The 20822-nt window shown below is 43.2% G+C and overlaps 1 protein-coding gene and 2 long non-coding RNA genes across 4 annotated transcripts in view; 1 reads left to right on the forward strand and 2 right to left on the reverse strand.

Moving 5' to 3' along the window:
* Positions 1-473: 473 nt before the first annotated feature.
* Positions 474-2669, reverse strand: LOC139066263 (uncharacterized). The gene is made up of 4 exons (XR_011519195.1): positions 2233-2669; positions 1632-1723; positions 1236-1329; positions 474-1006 (listed from the first exon to the last, which is right to left on the reverse strand). It is a non-coding gene; the product is annotated as an uncharacterized lncRNA (long non-coding RNA).
* Positions 2670-3715: 1046 nt separating this feature from the next.
* LOC129160614 (gastrula zinc finger protein XlCGF8.2DB-like) overlaps positions 3716-20822 on the forward strand; it is a 35892-nt gene continuing 18785 nt past the window's right edge. Inside the window, exons 1-3 of one of the 2 annotated variants that reach the window (XM_070548668.1) lie at positions 3716-4057; positions 8937-9009; positions 11237-11392. The gene's annotated coding sequence lies outside the window, so the exon portion shown is untranslated. The remainder of the gene's footprint in view (positions 4058-8936; positions 9010-11236; positions 11393-20822) is intronic. The other variant, XM_070548667.1, reaches the window with a different exon arrangement.
* Positions 12356-13990, reverse strand: LOC139066256 (uncharacterized). The gene is made up of 2 exons (XR_011519180.1): positions 13328-13990; positions 12356-12598 (listed from the first exon to the last, which is right to left on the reverse strand). It is a non-coding gene; the product is annotated as an uncharacterized lncRNA (long non-coding RNA).

The raw sequence follows: 20822 nt of genomic DNA on the forward strand, positions 1-20822 counted from the left end.
AAATATAAGTTTTAAGATACCTTAAAACTTATCAACTTATGAATAAAAACTCAAATACCTGATTTAATTGACAGAAAATAGTAAAACAAAAAATAAATAAATACACAGAAGCAGCAAACTAAATGTAAACACCCAGTCCAAAGAACAAAACAACTCTAGAACCTCAATGACGGAGACAATATTTCATAAAAAGACAACTGAAGATATACAGAATATATTTTATTTACTTTGACTTTAATATTTGCAAGTAATATGCACCTAATATATACTTGCTTTGGCAGGTTATTATTATAATTTATATTTATTTCCACTTTCAGCCTGAAACCCATTTAGAATGAAAGTTTGAGAAGAGAAAACTGGGATAATTGTGAGTTAAAGGGCTAAATAACCACGTCAAAAACTAAAGAGTAAATGAATGACAGACTGACAGTTATGAAAAACGTGTTTATTACAGATTATACATGTTTGTGATTATAAAAATAACAAATCTAAGACAGAAGCACATTGTGATTTCCTACTGACCTTTGAAAAGGACAGCTTTTGGGAGCTTCTGTCTCACGCTGTCACACCGAAAGCTAACAGTTGCTAATCTTGCATCCTCAGCTTAAATAACAGGGAGACAACAGATGTCAACAGTGTACGGGAGTGAGACTCTGTGTCCCACTGATGAGCTCCCCGAGCAAAAACACGTCCTCTGACCCGATCCTCTTGTGCACAATGTAGACGACCTCCAGTGGTTTGATGGGCTGTGGTCGTCTGCCCACTGATGCCTGGCGAATGGCCACTCTGCTGCTCTGATGACCCTCACAGTACCTTCAGATGGGACCACAAGACCCCGTTGTTCTTCAGAGACAGCAAATGTTAGCGGTGGTCATCACAGGCAGATGCAGCATCATCACCAGGCTGGCACGGCAGACATCACAGGACAGCTGGGTCATGGCTCGCCGCACAACAAACCCTGAGATTACAGTTACCAATGTAACTGGAGAGTGTACTTTACACAGGCCTGTAGAACAACATGGTGTCAGGTGAGAAATCAGACAGGAACTATAGTTTGACTACCTAACAAGTAACTAACAAGTAATCACGATGAGTAAGTGTGGCATTTATTCATGTATTTATTTATCAGGGGGATTTGATGAGTCAGCAGTTTTTCTAAAGACTACAAACATCTTTGGTGTTTTTCTTCTGACGGCTTTTTTAGGTTCTTTTGAAACACGGGGAAGGTTTTTTACCTGCTGACGGTTTTGATCGTGACGCCGCTGAGCGTCAGCTCTGAGGAAGATCGCGACTTCCCACTGCCTCCTTCGTTCTCCATCTTTGGGAAATCTTAAACAAGTGACAACATGTAGGCAGCTTAATAAATCATTGTAAATAGCTTACAGCCTTTTCCTTTAACATGAACATAAGACGAACAATAGTTAAACAAAAGGTGTGAAGACAGAAATATGCAATGATTGATTAACCAAGAAATCTTGAATTCAAGCAATTAAACTTATTAAAATCACAGTTAGCTGATAGATCTTAACCTTTTCCATCGCTGTTATTTCTAAAAAGCAGTTAAAACCAAAGCAGGTGACAGAGACTTATCAGCCTAACACAGTTAAATGTTTGTTATTATTAAATCTTACGGATGAAAGGTGATCCCACGTTGTCGTGGTTGAAGACATCGTCCATAGGCAGCACAAAGGTCAAGCATGCTTGTTGGGTTTCACGTGTATTTCTGTAAAAACAAAGCCAGCAATTTCTGCTATTTTAAATTACTTTAATCTAAGTTTTTTACACTTTTTAACAAAGTAAGCCGTCTGGAAAACAAGGGCAATTTTACCCTCAGCTTCCACTGAGGTAAAACATTGTCGGTGAGCGGCGCGGCCACGGCAGCCTCGTCTTCTCTGAGTCAAGTTAGACAGCTAATAAACACTAAGACATCCACCAAGACGGCCATTTAGACAAACATCAGGTTTACGTACACTTCTTAGTTTCATTGAATCATACGAACCCTATAACAATATTGATTGTGGTCTCTCTCTCAACCTAACGCACAAAATAGCTTAGCCGGGACACATTGTTCACATTTATGTCGTGTTTCTAAAGTAATAGCGGTAATTTCAACTTGTGTAAGTCTCCCGCGTCAAGTCTATGTATCATACGCTTTGTAATAAGGCAAACCGTATGTAAATCCGTTAATATTTCACCGAGTTATAAGTATTTTTATTTGAGCCGTGCACTCACCCTCAGCTAGAGAACGGTTTGCTGTCCGAAGTAAGATGGCCGCCATGTAAGGCCGCTGTCGATTCCCAGTTAGGGGATCTAGTTAATATATGATATCTATGTCTGCAGTGATACCAAGCCCCCACAATGCGGCTCAAAAACTGGTCCCAACCTGGAAGTACCAAAAAGTGCAGTTCCACCCTCATCCACTAGGGGCTGGTGTCAGAAGCGAGCAAATCCTCATTGACTCCCATGTTAAAAATACCAATTTCACAGCAGAAATAAACATGTTTACAGCCTGGTACCAGAACATGTTTTTGGTTTAAATGATCTAGTTTACACTCATGACAACTCTGAGGGGGTGAATGTTTTTCTCACTCTTCTGTTTAAGTGTATTAAAAGCCTAAAATTCTGTATAATTAATGAGCATCAGACCCACGTGACCACAGAGCTAGCTCCGGGGAAAGGCCTCAGTAGAGCCTCGGTCTGGCTTGGAAACTGTTTCGGGATTTTGAGTCTCTGTGTGTGTGTATTCTTGTTTGGATATTATTTGTGCAATTGTTGGACAAAATGACTTGCTGTGGCATTAATTGCACTAATAGAGCGTCCAAGGAGTCTCCACTTCATTTTTTTCGGTAAGTAAAATTATATTTATGTATTTTAGGTCACTGCCGAGCTGAGCTTAGATTTTAACATGTACTGTTTAACCATGAAATGTAAATGTAATAGGGTAAAACCCAGTGCATTTAACATAATGCTGCACTTTAGAAAATGGGTTGAAATATAACATGTTGGTGGAGCTGGGTTCCCACTATCGGCTTGTCGAGCTCTCGGGAGACCGATGTTTTCCACCCGGTTCTCACCTCCCCGCAGCTCAGCGCATCTCTGTCTGATCGCGGCTTCTGTCTGCTGCACGGGCTGCCGGCTTTCTGCAGCTTTGAGGAGAACTCTGTGTTCCACCCGGTTTTACCCAGCGGCCAGCCCGGCGTATCTCTGACTCAGAACCTCTGGTGTTGTGCACAGTTAACTCCGGTTGTAGCTAGGTTGCTACCTCCGTTAGCTTAGCTCCCACCTCCGCGTTAGCTTCAGGTTAGCTTGTAGCTAGTTCGACCGGGTGTCGTCAGTTGATCCCAGCCTTACAGCCCCACCCTCAGCTCCACCTCTCTTCCCTTTTGTGGAATTGTCTGGGCTTGACGGAACCTGTGACACGGTCAAAATGGCGGTGGTGGCCGCCTCCCATTTAGCCTCAAAAATGTGTTATTGGAGCCTATGGAAACCCATTGTCCAATATTTATATGTCGATGAGCGATACCCTTCTTCGCGAACTGTGCGAAGCACCGCATCTAGAGAGGAAGAAGCCAGTGCCTTTTCAAAATAATGTAAAATTTAACGTTTCATGATATTTTAATTATTTCAAACTGTGATTATGGTTAGCATAAGTGTTCAAATATAGGCTGTATGTGTCACTTCTTACGTTGCTGTACAGTAGTGTAACGGGTTGGGATTTGTTGTGGTTGGACTTTTATGTTGAAGGGCTGTTCTTGGCCGGCTGTGTGTAGAGTTCCGGTTCGGTTGTTTAGAAGAAAACGAGCTAGTGTGATCGGAGATCGTTAACGGTGTTTCTGCTGGAGTTAAGACGTGGGCTGCGGCCAACAGTAACCCGGAATAAAGATCCGAAACGGAAACAACAAGTTGGAGTCATTAGCATCTCTTAGAAAAGGCAACAAAAGTGTGTTTTATAGGTGTGGTGGCTTTTGTTGAGCCGTGGCGGTGCGACACGAACTAGTTTAGCCCAGCAGAAAGGCCCCGCGGCTGGCTGGACCCAGCTCGACACAGCAGCAGAGCGGTAAGCTTCATATCACTCTAAAATGTCGGCTAACTTTACTGTACACGTTCATTTACGGGCATTAGCAGCGTGCTAGCATTAGCGTCCCACATGCTAACGCTAGCACAACATGCTAGTAAAGCTAGCACCCAGATTAATGTGGATTCGGACGATTTTCGTGGAATAAAACGTGATCTGGGAATTGTGATGAACGCCTTTTTACACCAGATGATAACCTTCCACTGACTGTAGCAGCAGAGCGCCTGTGTGTGTTACTCCGTGAGTGTGATGTGATGTTAGCATCCAGTAAATAAATCCCACATCAGCTAAAGAGCAGCGCGACTAAGTGGTTAAAGTGCGTCAGCACAGCGGATTTAATACGAGTTTTAAAGCCCCAGTGTGTAATATTTTTAACCTGTTTACTATCAAATCCTGTGTTTCCTGTTCACAAACGTGTCCATTTTCACTAATATTTCTCACCAACATCAATTCTAAATATTCCTCTCAACTTGAAATTATACATTTTAAAATAAACTGTGGTCGGTGCTCCATGGCCATCCACCATCTTAAAATACAGTAGGTGTTTATGGGCATACGAGCTCCACGTTACCCGTTTGGACTCTGGCTGTAGCCTGAAAGAACCAGCAGAGGGCAGCAGTGCGCCCTGGAAGCCTGGAGTCTGCTAATTCAACTAAGAAGTAGAAAAGAATAGCTACACCGTTGCTGTACTTGTTAGTTTGTATAAAAAAAAATTAAATCAAACAACATAAAATTTGTCAGCTCATCATCATGTCCAACCAAGCCCCCACACTGCGGGTGAAAATTTGAAGCAAACGTGGAAATGAAATAAATCGCAGTTCCACCCTCGTCCACTAGGGGCTGGTGTCAGAAGCGAGCAAATCCTCATTGACTCCCATGTTAAAAATACCAATTTCACAGCATAAATAAACATGTTTACAGCCTGGTACCAGAACATGTTTTTGGTTTAAATGATCTAGTTTACACTCAAAAGCCTAAAATTCTGTATAATTAATGAGCATCAGACCCACGTGACCACAGAGCTAGCTCAGGGGTGGACCTTTAAAGCGCCCGAGCGCCAATGGCGCTAAATTTTCTCGTCGGGCGGTAAATACTTGACGACTTACCGCCCGGGTGGCGCCCAAGCCTTATTTGTCATTTACACACCGGCTTTCACCTACATCTAGGGATGAGTACCGAATTCGGTACTTTTTAAGGTACCGACCAAATTCCATAGAACCGACCGAACACCGATTCACGTCATTTCAAACGGTGCCTCGTTTCGGTACTGCCAAGACAGTTGCGCATGCGCAAGAGCGTTATGTCGCCGGTCCCTGCGAGCCCGTTGTAAACAGAGCAAGCATAGTAGAAAGAACGCACGCTAAAGCTTGGGTCCACTTCACTAAATGTGATGGGTAACTGGGTGATGAAACTAGCGACAACGATCTAAGTGAGACATCCTCATCTTAATCTGCTCCAGTAGGTAAATAAAATGTTTAAGATAACGTTACCTTGACTTGTTAGCTTCTGTTTCGCTAATGGTGCGTTCGCTTTCTCCTCGGAACTCCGAATTTCCGACTAGAAGAACATGAACGCTCTCTAAAGTTTGGCTTCACTTTACTAAATGCGACGGGTGATTGGGTGAAGGTAAAACCAGTGACAACGATCTAAGTTTGAGGCATCATCGTTTTAATCTGCTCCAGCAGCTAAATAAACTGTTTAAGATAACGCTAGCTTGGTATGTTAGCTTCCATTGCCACCATTGTTATCAGCTAATGGTGCGTTCGCTTTCTCCTCGGAAATTCTAACTTCCCAGTAGGAAAAATCAAATGAAAAAGGACGGCAAAAGGAATGAAGATACACAGTAAATTTAGTTCACAGTAAAGATGTTTGCTTCAGTTTAATTATCAGCTTATAAAACTACAAGGACGATGTTAAAATACAAACTTGAATGTTATTTATCGTGATATTTATCAAATATTGTTATATATTGAGAAAAATATATATTTAATTATAAAAAGAGAATTAAAATAATAAACACTCAAAAGTATCGAAAATTGGTACCGTTAAGTACCGGTATCGACTCGTAGGTACCGGGAATTAGTACCGGATCGATTCAAATGTCAAAGGTACCCATCCCTACCTACATCATGGCCACGCCCTGTAGGAAGCCGCCGTTTTCGTTTTGCGCGCGTGAACCTGCACGCCTCTAGCCACGTACTGCACTTGTACAATTCGTGCACGTACTGCACGATTCTAGTTATAGTCACGTGAACTATAAGTTCACTATTAAAGACGAAGTGGAACCACGCTAGAAACACACAAGCACGCAGGAAGATGGCGCCGCCACAGGGATGGGATTTCTTGATGAAATCTCCGGCAAAACGCTTTAAAACTGGCGAGGAGAAGTGAGACAGTTCGACACGGTATGAAGCAGAGAAGCGTGTGCGTAGGTGGAACAATTCTTGGAGGTTTAAAGAAGACGGGAGGCGCAGAGAATGGCCGTGTTCGAGTTGAGCAGCGGCTCGCCTGGAAAACAGACGAGAGCAGACGGAAGCAGCAGCGGGAGTGGCTGAAAGCCGGCGTTTAATGGGCTCGACACACGGGAGGCGACATCGCCTCTCCTCCATTTTCAATGAGACATGCGCGACAAATTGGGGAAAGCCCAAAATAAAGATCCAGTATCCACATATATGACGTCATTTATGGACTCAGCTTTGCGGGCATTCTATGAGCAGAGAGGACGCAGCGGTGACGGCTCAAATACTCCAGCTGCGTCCTGCACGCGGCCGCTGTTATATTCACAAAATCGCTCCACCAAAACAAAAGAATTCACTTGCGATCGTTCATATCAGCCCATATTCTCAGTACTTTCTGTACTTTCCTGATGTGCTTTGCCTCAGCTGAGTTCATAATCTGTGCCCTCGCCCGGTGATTTCAACTCATTGCTGCTGGAGCGCAGCGCATATTAAGCTTTTTTTTTTGCGTTGGGTAGATCCCTTTGGCTGATTAGTTAGAAAGCAGGAAATCTAGTTTACAGTTTTTCTGGAAGACGGAGAAAACATGCAGCATGCAGGAAGGTTAGAGAGAGAAAGGGCCGGAAGTTATTCTAATAAAACCAAGAAAACAAAACAAAGTGCTTGAAAAGAAAAAGTAGGTAGATTTATCCCCAATACACATTTTTACCAGTGAAAAGCAATAATATATAAGTATTTAATATTTATACATGTGATAGAATCAGATCAGCCCAGGAGTCAGTCCCACATCCAGGGCCGTATCAAGGCATTTGGGGACCAGGGCAAATATAGGCTTGGAGCCCCCACCACCTCACTCCATGCTCAGTTAATCTAAGATGGCAGCGTGCTGAGAGTACAGATTGTTGTTGCTTTTATTTAGTAAACAATCATTTTAAAGCACTGTTATTATATCTGACTGTTTTTAACAGCAACCCTAGCTCAGACACCACATCACCTTCCACATATATGTCATGAGCTCACTGAGCGTCACATGACCAGATTCATACTGAAGTTGTTTTGGTGAAAGTAACTTAAAGTAATGCAAAAGTAGTGTAATGCCTTACATTTTAAAATCTGTAATATTGTAATGTAATGAATTACTTTAAAATGAGGGTAACAAGTAATAAGTAATGCATTACAGTTTGGAAGTAACTTGCCCAACACTGGTGACGATGGATGAAGATATCGCGTTAGCATTCACACTTGTTTAATTATTTATTTTAATTCTGGTGCCTGTTAGCAGCTGAAACACATCCTCACATGCTTGTGGATATCATATATTGTATATGAAAACATGACTGTAATAATAAGTAAAGGTTATCAGCTGTAGCTTCAGTGTGCTCATAGGAAACGTGACAAAAGAACACAAAACACATTTCTCTTTATGGCCTATATAGTTATCATCATCAACGTAACATGACTTACAGAATACATGTGACCAACTAACATTACATGTTCTACCACCGGATGTTTGGATCAGAATATGAACCAATCAGATCTTAGATCAGGTGAGAGCCAGGCGTTTCCCGTCATCCTCTAGGTTTTGCAGCCGAGGGAGAGCAACTGCAGCGCCTTGCTCCAAAATCTGCAGCCGCCTTGATCTCACGAGGTTATCGTTGCCTACGTATGCATGACGTCAGAGCAAGTCGGGTCAATTCGGACGCAAATCTAACCGACATGCACCGCTCGCCGATCACCGCTGGTCTAATCTGCGCAGAACTGGCTCATCTCGAACACGGCCAATCTCTGCGCCTCCCGTCTTCTTTAAACCTCCAAGAATTGTTCCACCTACGCACACGCTTCTCTGCTTCATACCGTGTCGAACTGTCTCGCTTCTCCTCGCCAGTTTTAAAGCGTTTTGCCGGAGATTTCATCAAGAAATCCCATCCCTGTGGCGGCGCCATCTCCCTGCGTGCTTGTGTGTTTCTAGCGTGGTTCCACTTTGTCTTTAATAGTGAACTTATAGTTCACGTGACTATAACTAGAATCGTGCAGTACGTGGCTAGAGGCGCGCAGGTTCACGCGCGCAAAACGAAAACGGCGGCTTCCTACAGGGCGGGGCCATGATGTAGGTGAAAGCCGGTGTGTAAACGACAAATAAGGCTTGGGCGCCACCCGGGCGGTAAGTCGTCATGTATTTACCGCCCGATGAGAAAATTTAGCGCCATTGGCGCTCGGGCTCTTTAAGGGTCCACCCCTGTAGGGTTATCACTGGTTTTGGTTCTTGTCTTTCTGGGTTTCTGGTTCTTCGCTTTGGTTGTTTGTTTCTTTCTGTTGTTGTTTGTTGTTTTCCTTTGTTTATTGCCCATGTCGGGTATCCGCAGGTCTTTAAAGCGTGTTGTATGTGTTTGTCCTCTTGTTGCTAGTGGATAAACGGAGAAGGAAGTGACGCCACCATCTGCGTCAGCCTGACGAAGTTTGCAGCCGTAAACGTTGCAGGTAAATAAAACCTCTCTGTGTTTTAAAAAGAACTAATAGATGGCACCCTCATCATCATTAAGTCATTCACTGCCAATTTACATTTTTTACTGTGTGGGCGTCAGAACGAGCCCCCGCACCGTGAGAACAAACTTTATCTCTGCTCTAAAGCCGATCTTCATCCACATACGTCACACGTCACGTGATCAGGAAGCAGAACATCCGTGTGTTAGGAGATCGTTTTGGGCCGCTGCTGTAAAAAAAGTGAGGCACGAACCGGAAAAGCTTCTGCCGATCACAATTCAACAACGGATTATGAAAGAACGGATAACGCTCGAAACACGCGGCTTCTTGCTGATGTAAGAGGTGAGTCTCTGCTTTGTTTTGGTCGTTTTGGCGTCGACATCATGCTAGCGCGCAACGTTCTGTCACTCTTAAAAAAACAGTAAAAACGGTGAGAAACGGCTGGCAGCGAATGAGTTAATGGGTTACAAAGTTAAAGTAGTTTGGTAAGCTATCATCTTGTCTTTATTATTAGATGTCACATAGCTGATCACACTTCAGACAAGAAGCTAATGATGGTATACTAGAGCATCCTGGTGCAATAAGCTAAACCTTAATGAATGACACGATTAGTCCACTACTACAATAGTCATCTGTGGCAGACCTAAAGATGTTGCAGCGAGAAGAGGCGGAGAAAAAAATCTAATGACCAAAAATGAAATGGCCAGGGGTGCACGTAAAATATTTCCTACAATTCAAAAATATTTTTCAATAATTATTGATGTACCTTTTTTCTATATCGTCCAGCCCTACTCTGCAAGGTCTTAGATAAATCTGAATGTGTGTCTATACCAGAGGAACTGGACAGCTTTGTCCTGGTAGAAGCTGAGACTCTTGATAAAGTTTTCTCCTCAGTGAGACCCACCACATGTGTTCTGGACCCTATTCCAACTTCGTTCTTTAAACAATTCTATGGATCTTTTAGTGATGAGATTTTAACCCTGATGAATGGTTCACTTCAGACGGGGGTCTTTCCTGCTGCCTTTAAAGGGGCGGTGGTGAGGCCCCTGTTGAAGAAGAGCAATTTAGATTTTAATGAATTAAACAATTATCGACCGGTATCCAACTTACCATTTTTTAATCAAAATTTTAGAAAAGTTGGTTTTAAATCAACTAAATGATTTTATAAACACTAATAATGTCCTAGAGAAATTTCAGTCTGGTTTTAGGGTGAACCACAGCACCGAGACGGCCCTTCTGAAGATTTTAAATGATTTTAGAGTAAATTATGATAAACAGAAGTTCACAGGGTCGGTTCTACTGGATCTAAGTGCTGCCTTCGATACGGTAGACCACACTGTTCTTTTAACTCGTTTACAACAGATCGGCCTCTCTGGTGCTGTACATAGATGGTTCACATCCTACCTCACAGACAGGACTTTCATGGTGAGTTTGGATACCTGTTCCTCCATGGGATTACATTTGGTGTGCCCCAGGGTTCTATTTTAGGCCCAGTGCTTTTTAATCTTTATATGCTCCCTCTTGGCAGTGTCATCAGGAGACACGGGGTTAACTTTCACAGTTATGCTGATGATACACAGTTGTACATCTCCGTGTCTCCGGATGACTCTCGGTCAATGGATGCACTTTTTAACTGTATTTTAGACATCGAATCCTGGATGGCAGAGAACTTTCTCCAGCTCAACCAGGACAAAACTGAAGTTTTAGTCATCGGTCCTGAGGCCCAGAGAGAGAAGCTTTTACCGAAATTACAATCTCTGTCTTTTAATCCATCTGAACAAGTGAAGAACCTGGGTGTGATTTTTGACTCTGAGCTGACTTTTATCCCACACATTAAAAATATCACAAAAATAGGTTTTTATCATCTAAAGAACATCGCCAGAGTCCGCCCCATTCTCTCCCGGGCCAATACGGAGACGTTGATGCATGCTTTTATCACCAGTAGGATAGACTACTGCAACGCCCTGCTTTCTGGTCTTCCTAAAAAGAGCATCTCAGGCTTACAACTTCTACAAAACTCAGCAGCACGTGTCCTGACGAAGACCAGGAGGCGGGAGCACATGACACCAGTTTTAGAATCATTGCATTGGCTCCCCGTATGTTTCAGGATCCATTTTAAGGTTCTTCTAATGGTTTTTAAGTGTCTTAACGGTCTTGGGCCTTCTTATCTATCAGAACTGCTTTTACAATATGAACCCTCACGGCCTCTGCGCTCCTCTGGCAGGCGTCTCCTGGTCATCCCTAAAGTCAGGACACAAACTCACGGCGAGGCGTCCTTCCAGTGTTACGGCCCTCGCCTCTGGAATGAGCTGCCAGAGGACCTCAGGACCGCAGAGAACGTTCATGTTTTTAAGTCAAGACTGAAGACCCATCTTTTTAGGTTGGCTTTTATCTAAATATTTACTACAGTTTTATTTCTCGTTTTACATGATTATATTTTATTACTTGCTTTGCATGTTGTATATGATTATATTTTAGCACCGTTTCATTATTTAAATTATTATTTTACTGTCTATATGATTTTATTTATTACTTATTTTCTAATTGTTTTCATTTAGATTAGCTCTTTTATTACATTTTTACTCATTTTAATCCAGTGTTTCCTCTGTGGGGGCCCTCTGCCCCGGGAGCGGTGGTCGACTGTAGCTTCCTGGGCGCTCTATAGGTGGGGGTCTATGCTCCCCCTCCACTGAGCGCCCTGACTTAGTGTGGAAGACCTGATGCTGCCGGGGCAGACGGCTCCTCTGATGGCGTTTCCTTGCGTTACCCTACTTGGCTCATCTGGACTCAGCCTAATATAATTTTTACTCGTGTGTGTGTGTGTGTGTGTGTGTGTGTGCGTGTGTGATTGCATATGTTTGTTAATGTTTTTAACCTGTTATGGGAATCTGGGGTCATTTTGTAAAGCACTTTGAATAACACTTTGTTTGAAAAGCGCTTTAGAAATAAAATTTGATTGATTGATTGATTGACAAGTAACCCTGGAGTATGAAGAAGATTTGTCATGTACGTTTACAAAATGAAATCTGTCAGACAGGTAGGATTTAAACAAGCCTAGCGCTGTTCCTTTGATCCCTACAACAAAAAAGTTGATTTGGGGGTGACTTGCTCTTTAAGTCAAGGTTTGATTACAGCAACCTTAAAATCCTGTGGTACTTATCCATTTAGTAGGAATAGATTGAGCTCCATTGTAGGGCTGCAACTAACTATTATTTTCATAATCGATTAATCTGTCGATTATTTTTTCGATTAATCGATTAATCGGTTTGTTATTGTTTGGCTATTTAACCTATACAAGTGATGGATGCATTTCAGTTAAGAAAAAAAAACATAAGAGAATTGTGCAGTTGACTGCAATCTATTTTATTGCACATGAACACAGTCAGCAGTATAAAATGAGCTAAACAGTGCAAAATATCAGTCCAGCATAATTTTTTAGCATTAGCTGGAAGCCTGCTCCTTCCACCATGGATAGTGGCCTCATGTCTTTTACCAGCATGTTTAGAATAGTTTGTAAGTGGTATGAATTGCTGGGGGGTGAGTGTCTCTTTCCCCATGTAGTTGTCCATCGTTGCTTGTTTTTTTTCTGCATAAGAAACACAAATAGACTGAAATAAGTACACATATAAAATAAAGCAGCACACACACTACAACACTAAATCAATATTATATTATTTGAATTAATTAACAATATACAGTGATCATTTATTTTGAGGGTTACGTTCTACAAAATAGCCCGCAACAGGAGATATTCAGAAAAAAAGTCTAATTTTTTTACTATTAAAAAGCTCTAAGTAAGAAGCTCATGAGGTTTTTACTTTGAGTCGGGAGTGTTTAAATTAGCTAGAAAAATGTGAAAAATGATTATTTTGTGTAATACTGTTTAAGAAACATGATAAAAATGTGTTGTGAGGCGTTTTACAGCGTTAGATAGTAAAACAGCCTTTTAATAGTAAAAAAATGACTTTTTCTGAATTTCTCCTGTATTTAAAAATTGAAAGCGTACAACTATGCCGCGTTATATTCACCTGGACACAGCTCGTCTGTATATTTTTCTCCGCGGAGTTGTCCTTTTTTGAATGAGGAACATAGTTATGGGTTTGTGCCGTTTTTCTCTTAACTAGAACATTCTTATAAACAGACGTGCTAAATTTGGCAAGCGCATGATTCACAACACGGAGGAGATTCACGATTGCATCTAGTCAATCAGAAGTAGAACACCGTAGACTGACGCGGCAAAAAAACATGTTTAACATCCACTATAACGAACTCAGCCAAAACACTAAGTCCAGCTTGTTTATTTTCTGTTACTTACCGGGCTGGCTCTTCCAAATGACGGCTCACTTGACCGCGGTGCTCTTCCTCAGCCCCCACGTTTTCGTCTCAAATGTTCACTTAGGGTCGTCGTGCTTCCGTGCCATGCTAGATGGTTTTTGCATATTTTGCCTTTTCAATGCATCTAGTGAAGTGCTCCCATACTCGTGAGGTTTTTGTCCGGGGTTTCTCTAAAATTTGGCGCTTCTATTTTTCTTCCGTATTTCCTCTTGTTCCGCCATCTCTCACAGCAAGATGAGCGTCAGTAACGTGATACGTCATGAAAACCGAGGGCACTCATTGGCTCATTTCTTCTTCTACGGCTCCACTGGTAGATCAGTGGCTCATTACTGCCACACACTGGCGGCAAATTTAACAGCTTGTAACCGATGTCAGATTGTGGTAAAAATAGACTTTATGCGGTAAAATATGATTATTAAACAACTAATCGATGACTAAAAAAGTTGTTAACTATTTTAATAATCGATTATAATCGATTAAATCGATTAGTTGTTTCAGCTCTACTCCATTGGCTACTGCTAGCTGCACACATCAAATTCAAATTGCTAACACTAGCATACAAAGTCCTGGATGGTACGGCTCCCTTCTACCTGAATCCTCTTGTAAAGGCTTACATTACGGCCTGGCTGTTCCAGTCATTGAAGAATCATCTGCTAGCAGTGCCTACACCACACTCAGGACAGTCCAGACTATTTTCATGTGTCGTGGAAGAACCTACCAAGCACTACTAGAACAGGGGCTTCCTTGTCTATTTTCAACTAACTCCTGAAGACCCAGCTCTTCAGAGAGCATCTTCTAGACTAGCACCCTCCCTGCACCCGTCTCCCACTCCCCTGCTCACTCCATGTTTGCTTCCCTTTATGATTCATTAGGCTGCCCCACTGCCACCTAGGATTGACTGAATAGTGTTTGTTGGGCTTGCTTATCACCTGTAAGTTGCTTTGGACAAAAGTGTCTACTACATACATAAACATAAAAATAAAATGGGAGCAGTAACCAAAGGAAATGCATCTGTAAATAATTTGGTTGGGATTGAGTCTAAAATACAAGTTGAAGTTTTAGATTAAGCTAATATTTTTTGATAACTCTTAAAGCTCAACTGAATCTAAATAGTCCAAACACAAATGAGGTTCTACAGTTACCTCTGATGCTGCCTGATGTCCTGATCAGCATTTCAGGTTCCCGATCCTGATCTGATCTTTCAACTTTGAATCTGATCTGATTTAGAGTCCTGATCCGATAGTTTTTCTTTGCTATTGAAATTATAAATATAGAGCCTGGGTTCTCCCTATGGCACATACTCACTCTTGCTGCCCTACACTACAGCTTCCAGGTCATCATGACGGTGCTGGTTCTTAGTCTGTTTCCACCAGAGGCATGAAGTACAAGTTTATGCCTCTGGTAGGCTGGGGGTCTCCCTCATTACCAAGGCTTCACAAGTTCCTTCCTCTTACACCAGTATCAAGCTGGCAGGTAACGACTCCGGCGTTGAGTCACACCTAAAGTGGTTGTGTTTGGTCTGCTACAGGGTATCCGCGGGTCCTTAAAAGATCCAAGATGGTTGCCGAGTAGGTGTGGTGAGATTGCTGAGCTCTACTAATATTTGAATATCAGCAAAATAAGATAACATCCACCTTTTCTAAGCTTGATTTTTTGTGGCTTAAGTAATTAGAAACCTTTGGCTTAAACCATTTTTGAGCTAGATGAAATATTGAACATTTTTTCGACACATAAAGTGTTGGACATTTTTTTTGGCCCATGTTTTAACCAGCTGGGAATCTGACAACACCATAGAGTTATTAACCATCCAAGGAAACTGTTTGGAACAACGATGTCTATGGAGAATCTGGTCCAAGAGATGGAGGAGATAAAAAAGTCCTTGAATTTCATGTCACTTGAGATAACTAAAGTGGCAAAACAGCAGAGCGGCCTACAGGAGGTATTGAAAGAAGTCAAGCAACTTAAGGCTTTAATACAAGAAAAGGACAAAAAATTGAACTGCTTGAACGGAGGGTTGACGAGTTGGAGCAACATTCAAGGTTGGATGATCTCTTGATATCAGGACTGGAGATACACCGTACCTGTGACAGGGGAAAAGACATTGAAGTCACTGCTACTCATTCTCCAGGTTCTCCTTCACTTGAGGATCAGGTGATCAAATTTTTCAACAGCAAAGATATTGCAATATTCAGTAAAGACATTGTGGCTTGTCACTCATTGGCTCAAAAACATAGTAAAACATCAACCATTGTGATCAGGCTTGCCAGTAGAAAATGTAAACTGGAAGTGCTGAGGAATGCAAAAAAATTAAAGGGTACAAGTGTATATGTGAATGAGCATCTTACGAAAAGAAACTCAGAAATCACAAGGCAAGCAAGGATCCTGAGAAAAGAAAAGAAGATCCATGACGCTTGGACAAGAAACTGCAAAGTACTGATAAAGCTAAATGGTCCCCCGGAGCAGGCAAAAGTGATGGTCATCAAAGATGTTAAAGAACTTGATCAATACAAATGACATACGTCTGCTGTGGATCACCAAGGATGAACAAGAGGAAGACAACCAACTTCACACATGGATGATACAACAAGAAAATATACGAAGAATCTGGATTATTCAACTCTCAATACAGTAAGAACAGAAACTGGTCATTCAAGTTATGAAAATTTACAATTGCAAAGGTTTGACTACACAGAATATAAACTACATAGTATGCAGGATGACATTGATCCAGATAACAATTGTTACACTAGAGTACATAATCATTGTGAATACTATACTGAAGACCAGTTTGAACATATTGTCACTATAAAAGGTAAATTATCTGTTATACATTTCTAGGGATGCACCGATCAGGTTTTTTGCTGCCGATCACCGATACCGATATCAAAGAATGCTGATCACCGATACCGATACCGATCACGTGGATTGGCCAGAAATTTTCTACAACATTATAATGAGTGCTACAAACTACATAATCTGGGAATAAAGGAAATGTAACCTAATCTAAAATGGTCTGTATTAGAGTTGTCACGGTGTGAAAATGTAACCTCACGGTTATTGTGACCAAAATTACCACGGTTTTCGGTATTATCGCAGTATTTTTTTAAACGTGCTACATTTTCACACAATTAAATAAACCCTGTATGTCAGGAAATATTGTCCTCAGTTTGTGTCTAAATTTTGCCTAAAATGTGTTATTTTGTAATTAAGTTGTTTATTTGTTTACATTTTTCCCCTTTAGCCTTTAAAATACCAATATTTGTCCATAACTTCTTATTTTATGTCTGTTTGATGTCATCATTTTAAAAATATTAGATCAGATGATACTTAGTACTCAAGTAGCCTTCGAACCAGATACTTTTTTACCCTTACTTGAGTAATAAACCCTATATCAGGAAAATATTGTCCTCGGTTTGTGTCCTTCCAGTGAGCTTTGCAGATGTGGGAAAATGTCATCAGGCAGTAATCGTTGTTAAATTCATAATTATTCTCGGAGAGAGACCAACTCTTATCTGCCCCTGGGAGCCCCGTAATGCATAGCGTCATTTCAACATGGCGGTGTCCGCGACACGGTTTATATGCAGGTAGCGGCGCTGCGGCTGCTTTATATAGCGACTCGTTGCATTCTCCCTCAACCCAAATCCTCGGATCAGGCATTTTAGCTAAAACGCTAACGTTAGCTTGCCTTGCGTTGACTGTAGAGTTGTGGGTGATGGTCACGCAGATGTGTCATGAGATTTGAAGCGTTGCTGCCTTTCACAGACACTTTTTCTGCACGTGCTGCAAACAGGATAGCCGTCTTCTATCAACTGTCCCTCGGCATTCTTCAAATATCCAAAAGATACCCGTACTTCCCACTTTGTCTTCTTTGAGGGATAATAAATGTCCTCCTGAGCGCTGCCGTCTCCTCCTTTGACCATTATTTCAGCTTAAGCTTCAAGAAAGTTTTGTTGTAAACAAAGCGTGCATGTGCCGCCGGCAACTTCAGCAGATGATACGGTGGCTGGTAAGGGTCACCGCGCCTACACCGTAGCCACGGTAAACCCACCAAGATAATATAGTTTTTTTAAAAACAAGACGGTTATTATTATTGTCAACTTTTTTTTTTTTTTACCGGGGTTTACCGCTACACCGGTTACCGTGACAACCCTACCTGATCGGTTTGCTTTGATCTATTTTGAAAATTCCGATCAAAACCGATAGGGGCGCTATCGGCCGATTACGATCAAATGCCGATCCATCGGTGCATCCCTATACATTTCAATTGTAGAAGTCTAAATTCAAATTTTGTGAAGATTATGCAATGTTTGAAGCAATCAAATCATCAATTTACTGTAATGGCAATCTCTGAGACATGGCTCCAGGAAGGGAGGATATCTGTTTCAAATGGAAGGATATAATGTTTTACACAAGTAAGTAAGTAAAAGTTTATTTATAGAGCGCCTTTCTCAGATATAAATCACAAAACGCTGTACAACATGATAAAGATCAGGGCAAATACCTCTAACCAATAAAAACATCAGAAAAAACCATAGCAGTGATAAAGTAGAAAATAAAATCATGAGTATAAACAAAGTGAAGGTGTGAACCCGAACAAAGCCATCTTTTTGAACATTTATGGAGGGAACGCCTGGATGAAAAGGTGAGTTTTTAGATGATTTTTAAAGACCTCTACAGTGTTAGAGAGACGGAGATTTGAAGGTAGACTGTTCCAAAGTCTGGGTGCAATAGTCTGAAAGGCCCTATTAGACAAGTAGAGATTGCAAAAAAGTTGGGGGTGTGGCTTTGTATATTGATAAAAACTTTCTAAGTAGATTGTTGGGTGATATGACATTAGTTATGGATAACATTATGGAGTGTGAATCTGTGGAAATACAAATGGAAAAGTCTCACCCTTTCCTTCCACCGGAGCCGTCAGCAGCACGTTACTGCAGCAGCACGTCTTGTTCGCGTAAGCTGCTGCTTGGCCCTTCCCACGAGACGCGTAGCAGCAGGGGAGCAGCTGTCACCGACCGAACACGAAGTCACACGAGTGACTTCGTCAGTAAACACAACAACAAGCAGGAGAAAACTACAACATGGCTCCAAAAGGTTTGTGTTTTATGTTCTGTCCGTTTTATAATCGCCAATACGGACCTGAAAAACAAAGGAGACCGCTAGCTAGGTGATAACTTCTCACGGGACGCACAGTTAGTAACCTTTTTTAAAGTAAAGCGACCGGAAGGCAGTACGTTTCTTTATTCTGAAAATCTCAGGAGCTTCTCTCCATTTCCACGTCCGATTTCCTGTCTTTCCTTCCCCAAAAATGTGGAACTTGACCCGTTTCAGAGGCGTCGCGCGTAGAAAATAGAACCGGCGCGTAAAGGCCGCAACATGCTGCTCCTGAGACGCGGCCGACTCGCGCTGCTGACGGCTCCGGTGGAAAAGGTTCTGTTGACCACAGCGGTTCTTATCAGCAGCTATGACGTGCTGCTGCAGTAACGTGCTGCTGACGGCTCCGGTAGAAAAGGTTCTGTTGACCACAGCGGTTCCTATCAGCAGCTATGACGTGCTGCTGCAGTAACGTGCTGCTGACGGCTCCGGTAGAAAAGGTTCTGTTGACCACAGCGGTTCTTATCAGCAGCTATGACGTGCTGCTGCAGTAACGTGCTGCTGACGGCTCCGGTAGAAAAGGTTCTGTTGACCACAGCGGTTCCTATCAGCAGCTATGACGTGCTGCTGCAGTAACGTGCTGCTGACGGCTCCGGTAGAAAAGGTTCTGTTGACCACAGCGGTTCCTATCAGCAGCTATGACGTGCTGCTGCAGTAACGTGCTGCTGTGGAAAGAAGGGGTAAGAATGTGTTAGTCAGTTGTATGTATAGGAAACCAGGATCTTGTGTTGAAATGTTTAAAGGAAAATAGTTTATGTATGATGATATAATCAACAGAAAAAAGTGTTTTGTCTGTGGGGATTTTAACATTGACCTGTTGAATCCTCAAATGCAAAATACAAATACAGAGTTTATGAATTCTGTTTAGTCTGGGACTGTATCCACTAATAACTCGGCCAACTCGAATTACAAGAACGACACTGATCGACAATATTTTTACAAATATTCTTGAAAACGATGTGTTAAGTGGTCTTATAATTACCGATATGTCTGATCATTTACCGGTTTTCACAGTTGTACACAGGACAATGGTAACTACTCAAAGTAGCTAGCCTCAGCAACCTATTGGCCGGCCCAATTAGTAAGAAATCTGAGGGCAAGAGAGAAAGACGAACGCAACGAGTGGATGAATGAACAAATGAAATAATTAATAAATGTCAGGCCGGCCCAACGGCCCTGCCCACACTGTCGGCCCACCGGGACGGCTCCCGGTGCTCCAGAAGTCTGTCTATTATCTTCCTGCATCTCCTCTCAAGCCACCACCAGGCCAGCAGCAGCTACCAAGCCACCACCAGGCCAGCAGCAGCTACCAAGCCACCACCAGGCCAGCAGCAGCTACCAAGCCACCACCAGGCCAGCAGCAGCTACCAAGCCACCACCAGGCCAGCAGCAGCTACCAAGCCACCACCAGGCCAGCAGCAGCCTACAAACCACCACCAGGCCAGCAGCAGCTACCAAGCCACCACCAGGCCAGCAGCAGCCTACAAACCACCACCAGGCCAGCAGCAGCTACCAAGCCACCACCAGGCCAGCAGCAGCCTACAAGCCACCACCAGGCCAGCAGCAGCTACCAAGCCACCACCAGGCCAGCAGCAGCTACCAAGCCACCACCAGGCCAGCAGCAGCTACCAAGCCACCACCAGGCCAGCAGCAGCTACCAAGCCACCACCAGGCCAGCAGCAGCCTACAAGCCACCACCAGGCCAGCAGCAGCTACCAAGCCACCACCAGGCCAGCAGCAGCTACCAAGCCACCACCAGGCCAGCAGCAGCTACCAAGCCACCACCAGGCCAGCAGCAGCCTACAAGCCACCACCAGGCCAGCAGCAGCTACCAAGCCACCACCAGGCCAGCAGCAGCTACCAAGCCACCACCAGGCCAGCAGCAGCTACCAAGCCACCACCAGGCCAGCAGCAGCTACCAAGCCACCACCAGGCCAGCAGCAGCTACCAAGCCACCACCAGGCCAGCAGCAGCCTACAAGCCACCACCAGGCCAGCAGCAGCTTCCAAACCACCACCAGGCCAGCAGCAGCTACCAAGCCACCACCAGGCCAGCAGCAGCCTACAAGCCACCACCAGGCCAGCAGCAGCTTCCAAACCACCACCAGGCCAGCAGCAGCTACCAAGCCACCACCAGGCCAGCAGCAGCCTACAAGCCACCACCAGGCCAGCAGCAGCTTCCAAACCACCACCAGGCCAGCAGCAGCTACCAAGCCACCACCAGGCCAGCAGCAGCTACCAAGCCACCACCAGGCCAGCAGCAGCTACCAAGCCACCACCAGGCCAGCAGCAGCTACCAAGCCACCACCAGGCCAGCAGCAGCCT

The sequence above is a fragment of the Nothobranchius furzeri genome, chromosome 2, assembly GCF_043380555.1.
Source record: "Nothobranchius furzeri strain GRZ-AD chromosome 2, NfurGRZ-RIMD1, whole genome shotgun sequence".
NCBI classification, from domain to species: Eukaryota; Metazoa; Chordata; class Actinopteri; order Cyprinodontiformes; family Nothobranchiidae; genus Nothobranchius; species Nothobranchius furzeri.